The 7,840-nt window shown below is 49.7% G+C and overlaps 1 long non-coding RNA gene across 1 annotated transcript; it reads right to left on the minus strand.

Annotated features, from left to right (window-relative positions):
- Window positions 1-2,554: 2,554 nt before the first annotated feature.
- On the minus strand, window positions 2,555-4,922 carry LOC108920154 (uncharacterized). Its single transcript, XR_001964977.2, has 3 exons — window positions 4,041-4,922; window positions 3,589-3,686; window positions 2,555-2,627 (listed from the first exon to the last, which is right to left on the minus strand). It is a non-coding gene; the product is annotated as an uncharacterized LOC108920154 (long non-coding RNA).
- Window positions 4,923-7,840: the final 2,918 nt, after the last annotated feature.

Genomic DNA, 7,840 nt, shown 5'->3' on the forward strand with positions numbered 1-7,840 from the left:
AGATTTCATGCCCCCACCAAGTCCGGGTCGCCCTGAAAAGGCCCCGTTACAGAAATCGCTGGCGATGCCAGACTTTAAAGCGGCTCGGAAATCGATGCGAGAAGCTACGAGTGGCCGCAGAGCAGGTGTGGTGACCTTCATCGTCCCAACACCCGTATGTTACGCGCCCGAGCATTTCCATTTCATAATCCGATTGCTTTCCGAGCATCGCCACGGATGACCCTGGAGCAAGGCAACTTTTTAATTCATTTATTTATGTATCGATTGTTGTTCTGTGCTGGGAGCTCCAGGAGCCCACGCAGAGTCATCTAAACAAGCACAAAGTTTTTTTTTTTTCCCTTTTCTGGACCGAGTCCCACCGAAGCAGGACGATGGAGCAGGAGAGGAGAGGAGAGGAGAGGAGACGAGACGAGAGGCCAACTGCGGCTCCGATGAAGTCTTTATTTGGGTCGCCTCTTGTGCTGAAAGCGATCGAAAGTGACAACGCCGCAGTCGCCGGCCCAACACTTAGCAGATGCAATTACGAAGCCTCTCGATAGGCCACTTGTCGAAAGACCCGAGAGCTCTCGTGACACGTAGTCAGCTGAGCACGGACTTTTTCCGTTTACCGAGCACCGTTTACCGCGTTTCGCAACGTTTCATTTTCATTATCGCCGAAGCTCTTTGGGCGAAACCTCGCTGTGGGAAACTGCATTAGCTGCTCACCTGCCACCTTCATATTTTTGTGGGTCCCTTTCAGCGTCGCTGAAGTGCTGTTGCCATGCGAACAAACAAACAAACAAACATTGTCAGCAGCCACAGCGCCGTTGCACCTCTCCTGAATCTGTGCTCCTCAAACGGATGTGCCTTTATTTACCTTATAGGATACCGTATATTTACGAGGCTCACGGCTCGTGTTTTTCTTATTAATTACATTAGGATACAACGCACTTTTCACATAGTAGGACGTTTTCATTCTTTTTCCGGAGCTCTACAGGCTACTGGAAGAAAAGGCGTCATTAAGCGACGTTTGATTCGATTCGTTCTGATTTCGAGGTCTAACGCAGATCGGCCCGTTTCTTTCTTATTCGTCGGCTCATAGGTGAGCGACGCTCAGGGCGTAGGATCAGGCGTAGGATCATCCCGTCACTGGAAGAATGCGGCGCGGCCCAAACTGTGCCTTACGAGGCGTTTGGCGGTGGGTTGTATGCAATCGAGGTGAATCGAATCAGAAAAACTGCTTACCGCTTCAGTGGGAGGGGGTGTTGCGGCACGGCGGCTTTGGCCGGGTCCTGCGGTCTGGGGTTCAAGTCCTGCTCGGGGCGCCTTGGGATGGACTGGCGTCCCGTCCCGGGTGTGTCCCTTCCCGGGTGTGTCTCTTCCCCGTCCAGCCTTGCGCCCTGTGTTGCTGAGTTAGGCTCCGGTTTGCTGCGGCCCCTGGTTTCAGTCGCTCTGTGTGTGTGTGTGTGTGTGTGTGTGTGTGTGTCTGTGCGCGCGCTCGCTTTAGTGGCAATTTCAGGTCACCTTTTCCTTACATTTGAGCTCAGCTGCATCACACTGGTCTTTAGAGACACTTTTGTGTCACTGATTTATTCACCTGACACTGATGAATGGAGCTACAGTCAAGTTGACTTTGAAAAACACACTCAAAATTCACACGTATCGTCTCCTGTCGTCCACTTTGTTCCTTTCACGGCTGTTCTCTCCCACGCCGCTTGTACCGTGCTTTTACCACGTCGTTCTTGCCTCGCTATTGCTTGTTTTGGACGAGCTGCCCGTAGGAGTCCGGCTTTATGCGACGTGACGAGAGGAAGGACTGTTGAAGAAACGCAGGTGCAGGATGGCGCCAACCAAGCTGAGGTTCTCCACGTGATGTGCTCCTCAAAAGAAGCAGCACAAAGGAAATATTGGTTAATATTCCATCAGCTGCTTCCAGGCCCTGGAAAGTCTCCATGTTGTTGCTCGTTTTTAAGTGTTGCATTCATTGCACTTTTAAACGGCCTTTTCGCACTTTCTGCAGCTGCCTGCCGCCCGACTGCTGGATGCCACTATTGTGGCACCGCCATTGAGGACCTTCTCAAAAGTGCCCCTCTTCACTTCTCCGATTCGCCGTTTCCATTTTCTCTGCCTGCTGCCTGTGCCCAGCAAATATGTGTCTGGTATGCAGCTGATGACAGCACAATATGAGATGCGCAAATTGTGTAGAAAGGCACATAATGCAGCAGCGTTTGAAGGCTGGCGCCACCTCAGCGGCACCCCCTCAGCCTGCACTTTCAGATCATTTACTGCTGCGATGCCCTGACTTCTACATTCATTATTATTCCTGACAAATCTACCATTAAAATGTTTACAGTTCGTCCGAAGCCATGAGGTGTCGAGGCACTTACGAGCCCCCGCTGTCAGAGGTTCCGCGATTCTAATGGGGTCATTATTGTGGCTCCGGGTTTGGCTGATGGCTTTCGACTTGCCGCTCGGCTACGTTCCTCATCGTGACGCCGTCTAATCGCTCTAGTATTTAATTACGGAGCCGATGCTGCGCCAGACTCCTGGTACCCTGCGCCTGACTCCCGGTACCCTGCGCCTGACTCCTGGTACCCCGCGCAGAGCTTGCTTTCGGTTGGTCTCCACCGGTCACTCAAAACAGTCCTCTGCGAAAGAGGAAGCAGGGAAGACACACGAAAGATGGATGCGTTGAAGGGATGGGGTGCTACAGGTGCTGCTCGAATGGACCTATTAGCGAAAAATGCTCACGTGTGTAAGACAGAACCTTGTTTATGCCAAGTAATAGAGCAGCGCAATGGAAGGCGGCAGCACTACGCCGTATCTGTGAGGGAAAAAGGAAATTTCACACATGCTAATGCAGCTCTGCCAGGCAAGTCCTTGGGAAGATAAACAGCGAGGCGCGGCTCCCGCGGGCTTTATTAACTGACGTGCTGCGGACAACTTGATACATAAAACATTTGCTTCCAGCTAAATGGCAATTATGGCAGCGTTGGCTGGAAGCTTGTTGTGTTTCAATTTATTATAATGTGACCGTGTTAAGAATCAACCACTTTACTTCCTCTGTAAGGCTGCCAAATTAAGAGACCCGACTCCTTTTTTTCACCTGCACTCTTGTTCGCGGCAATGAAATGAAATACTTAAATTCACCCGTGGGATGGGGGGCTGGGTTTGCTCATGAAGATTCCTTCCTCAGAAGCAGAGCGCTCAAAGCTCCATAATGATCTCGTTATATCGCATTATATCTCATCCTCCTCGCATAAAAAGTGAAGATTATGTACATTTTACACCTTGATTACGGGTTGCTTTTCCCGTGGAAAACCCCTTTGCAAATGTACAGAGTGTCTTGGAAACGACCACATCATGCTGTTTTTCATTCTACCTCCTTTCATAGCTGTTTAGCATCCAAAGTTCACTCGGCACAAAGAAATTCAACACTAAAAGTTGCACTCAAAAAAATATTTCGAGTTGAAAAACTCTTTCCACAGGAATAAGACACAGCAAACCAGGCGTCGTCCGAAGGCTCCGCGTGCAAGATGAGGATTAATGATTTAAAGAAAACACAAATCATGTTACCGATGGGACATTAGTGTACAGGGAGTAACGCACCTCTCTGCCGGAGTTACAACTCCCCTTCCCAGCACTACAGGGCTGCCGCCGTCTCTGAGATGTTTGTCAGTACAGTAGAGAAATCCTTCCCAGCGAATCTGAAGAGCACAGAATATTAACTTCAACAAAAAATGGGTGGCACGGCGGCACAGCGCCTGGGTGGTGCGAGAGGATGTGGGTTCGATCTCCACTCAGTCTGTGCGGAGTTGGCATGTTCTTTCCAGATGCTCTGGTTTCCTCCCACACTGTGTGCTCTTCAGGAGAGTGTGTGTGTGTGTTCCACTGATGTGTGGATGAGTGACACAGTGTAAGTAGTGTATCTAGCAGTGTAAGTCACCATGGTGAATAAGGTATGTGGGCTGATAACGCTACATAGAGTTCACTGGAAGTCACTTTAGTGAATAATAATAAATAAATGCAACAAAAGCAGGAGAAAGGATGCTTCACGCTACCCTGCTCTTTCCTGGACGCACAGGAGCTCCACGCTCGCATCAGCCGCTCTTCTCCTGCTTTTCAGGTGGGCTTCTTCCCCATGAGAGACGCAAGTTTAATTCCTATTAATGTGCAGCGCTGAAAGATTTTGCTAGTTTGCCCTTCTAAGATTACTCTTGGGTTTCATCAGTGGGATGCAACACTTTCCTCAGCTTTGAAATGATTCGATGTGTGGAATTTAAAACATCATTTCCCCGCAAACTGGCCGAATGATAAAAAACAAGATTCGCAGCAGCCGAGCAAAACCCCTGTTGCCGGGGAAGAAGAAAACACTTTCACGCACCAGCTAGGAGCGGCCCTACGGTCCGTCCACGACAGCCCGGTCGAGCAATCGTCCCTCTCGCACCGCTTTGTCACACGGCGGTGCCCGGGGCACCTCGGGCTCAGCGGACCACGTCTTTGGCGTCGCGCTCATGGCTCGTGCTCCTGCTCCTGCTCCGTACCGGTCCCGTTAACAGAAAAGGTACAAAAATGGATATCCGGCACGTCGTTTCCCAGGAAGCACGACACGGAGAGGACCCACGCTGGCGGCAGGGCTGTTGTCTTTTCTTCGAAACACCGCGAACAGTACAACAGCAGTGTCATCTGACCACCGGAGCTCATCTAGAATACTGCTGCACATCTTCTCTTTGACCTTCCGCACTTTTCGCATTTTCCTCCTTTTGCTCCGTCTTCACGTGCGGCCAAGAAGAGCTTCGAGTTCATTTCAAAATACCGTTTGCTGCTGCTGTTCCACGCGACGAGTGCCGCGACGTGCCGTTCCGGCCGAGGCTCGGATTCACTTGCTCTCGTTACTCTTACACCGATGCGCTCGGGTGCTGTTGTGGCCCGCAGGGGAAAGGTCGCGCGTGACGTTCCAACGCGTTCCGTACGAGACGACGGGAGGCGTCCGTGACAACGTATTGCGTGGGATAAGAACCCTTTTGTCCGCGGTGAGGCGATTCCCACCCGAGCGAGAGACAGAGCGGAACCGCAGACCGAGACTTTGCGGGTTCCAGTCTCTCCCCGCCGTGCCGGTTCCCCGCCTCCCGGTACAAGGTTCACAGCTCCGGCGCTGCGGAGCCGTGCGGTCTTGGCCGTAGCTCCGGGGCACGGTTTCTTGGCCGAACGTCTGGAAGAACAGCTTCATAAAAACCTCAGGCTCGGGAAGAGCTCCGACTGTAGTCGGACGTGGCCGAGCAAACCCATAGCGGACACGCGAACGGGCACAGTGACCGGTCTAGTATGAGCTCCAAGAGCAGCTGGGCCGAAAGGACCGAGGCAGCGGACACGTGCTCCGGGCTTTTCGGTCTGAAGGCGCTCGCTCGGTTATTCTTCCGGGTGACGCCTCTCTTAATACGCGCACCGGATAATCAGGACGAAGAGCAAAAAAACGGATCACGCACTCGGGAGGCAACGCGCCGTGACAAGTCAGCTCCATCCCATAAGGCTCATTCACGTTGACCGCTTTCCTTCGCGCTGGAATAATTCCGGAGTGAATGTGGGGCCCAGCATGTGACCTTTCAGCATTCTTCTCCCTAATTTTGTGTCTTCTAATCATTTATTACACTTGGCTTGTGACCATCACTCTCGAAAATCACCTTCCTTTGTGCTTGGCAGCAAACACGGCCCTTCTCTGTAGCTTTACAATAAATGTGTCCTGTATCATTTTCAATTCCCATTTATCATGTTGTGTGAGAGCACTTCCTATAAACTTTGACCTTCAACTATTTTTTACCCTTTAAGCACATTTCTGCTCTCAATTGGCTTTTCCAGAGCTGAATTTAAATGACTGCAACCAGTTTCATCACAACAAGGAGCTTAGAAAAAACGGCAATATCAGGAGATGCTCAAGGTCCTTCGTTTGAAAATGTTATATTACGCTGCCGGTGGTCCTCGGCTTGTGGCGGGGCTCTGTTTTGGAGGATTCTATCGTAAGTGCACTTTGCTCTAAGTCCAGCATCCTTTTACATGATATGAACCATGAGGACATATCCTGTGTCATCCTGCATCATGTAACGGGGCTTTATTGCAATGATCCTATATTTTCTCTCTAATTTCACGTATTATTCCTATTAAATTGGTTCTAACATAGAATAGTAATAATATAAATACACTAATTATATTATCATAATGGGGGCGTGGTGGCGCAGTAGGTTGGACCGGGTCCTGCTCTCCAGTGGGTCTGGAGTTCGAGTCCCGCTTGGGGTGCCTTGCGACGGACTGGCGTCCCGTCCTGGGTGTGTCCCCTCCCCCTCCGGCCTTACGCCCTGTGTTGCCGGGTAGGCTCCGGTTCCCCGCGACCCCGTATGGGACAAACGGTTCAGAAAATGTGTACGTGTATTATCATAGTGTAACGCTCTCTTTTTCGCTTGCTACCCTTTTTAAATGTAAAGTGGCTTCAGGAGACTCATAAACGAAAAGTTTACAACAAAACGCAGCCGCTGCCGAACACCCCAACCCTGACCGAGACGCAAACAATAAGAGATGTGGCACTTTGTGGCAGCACAGCCAGCCGATGTTGTTTGACTTTACAGCGAAAGGGGCTCAAAAACGAAACAATACGGTTAACGGGGCCTCGTCTGTAAGTCCAGACGCTCGTCAGTGATGAGTTTCAGAACTTCCAGTCCCACCATTACTTCTCGCAAATTAAACTAACATTTTCTACAGCAAAGAAACACATTGTATATGAGAACACACACATTTTCTGAACCGCTTGTCTCAAGTAGGGTCGCGGGGAACCGGAGCCTAACCCGGCAACTCAGGGCGTAAAGCCGGAGGGGAGGGGACACAACAAGGACGGGACGCCAGTCCGCCGCAAGGCACCCCGAGCGGGACTCGAACCCCAGACCCACCGGAGAGCAGGACCCCTTATGAGAACATACTTAAGGAATATAAACAGTAGAAAAGCAAAAAGGTTTAAGTGTTATTATCCAGAATTATGGCAACTAAGGAAGGGAAAAAGACAAAAACAAACTGCCAGGTCAACAAGCAGGACTGTCAAAGCAAAAACTTTCTGACGTTATTCATTCAGAATAAACACAGTTTTTTCACTAGAAAATCCGATCTAACGAAACGAAGGCTACGACGGCACAGCAACGCAACACACCTCCGTATTAGTGTGTATGACGTTGGGCTCGGAGCCTGCGAGCTATGAAATTCTACTCACAAATGCACACGCACACGATACTGATACTAATCCAAAACACTGTGACTACACAACAAATAAGACAAGAAACAAACAAACATTAAGATGTGAAAAATAAAATGACGTTACTTTAGAAGAGTGATAACGCCTAATCAAAGATTCAACTAAGATCGTGATGCACAGCCAATTAATATAACAAAACCACCGAGGAGGTAGTGCTGCAAACAAAAACAAGTGTTTACTAAGCAAATATCAGTTAATTTAACAGTTGGCTGCATCTCACGTCCAGGTTTAGCTCATGAATAAAAGGGTAGATTTGTTTCCATTGGATTAATGACTGTATGTTTTTATTTGTCTTTATATGCTGTATCATTGCTATGAAGTAATAACGTTGTTGTTTTTATTTTTTGTTGACTTTGTTCTCCATTGTTTCTAGTAGAAATGTACCGATTTCTCTTTGTTTTATCCCAGACACTCAACCTATTAATGTATTTTTAAGTTAACATGCCAGGGGGGTGCGGGGGTGTGGCAGGTCTGGGGTTCGAGTCCCGCTTGGGATGCCTTGTGATGGACTGGCGTCCCGTCCTGGGTGCGTCCCCTCCCCTTAGGTGTTGCGCCCTGTGTTGCCGGGTT

Source organism: Scleropages formosus, chromosome 21 (assembly GCF_900964775.1).
Source record: "Scleropages formosus chromosome 21, fSclFor1.1, whole genome shotgun sequence".
In the NCBI taxonomy this organism is placed as follows: Eukaryota; Metazoa; Chordata; class Actinopteri; order Osteoglossiformes; family Osteoglossidae; genus Scleropages; species Scleropages formosus.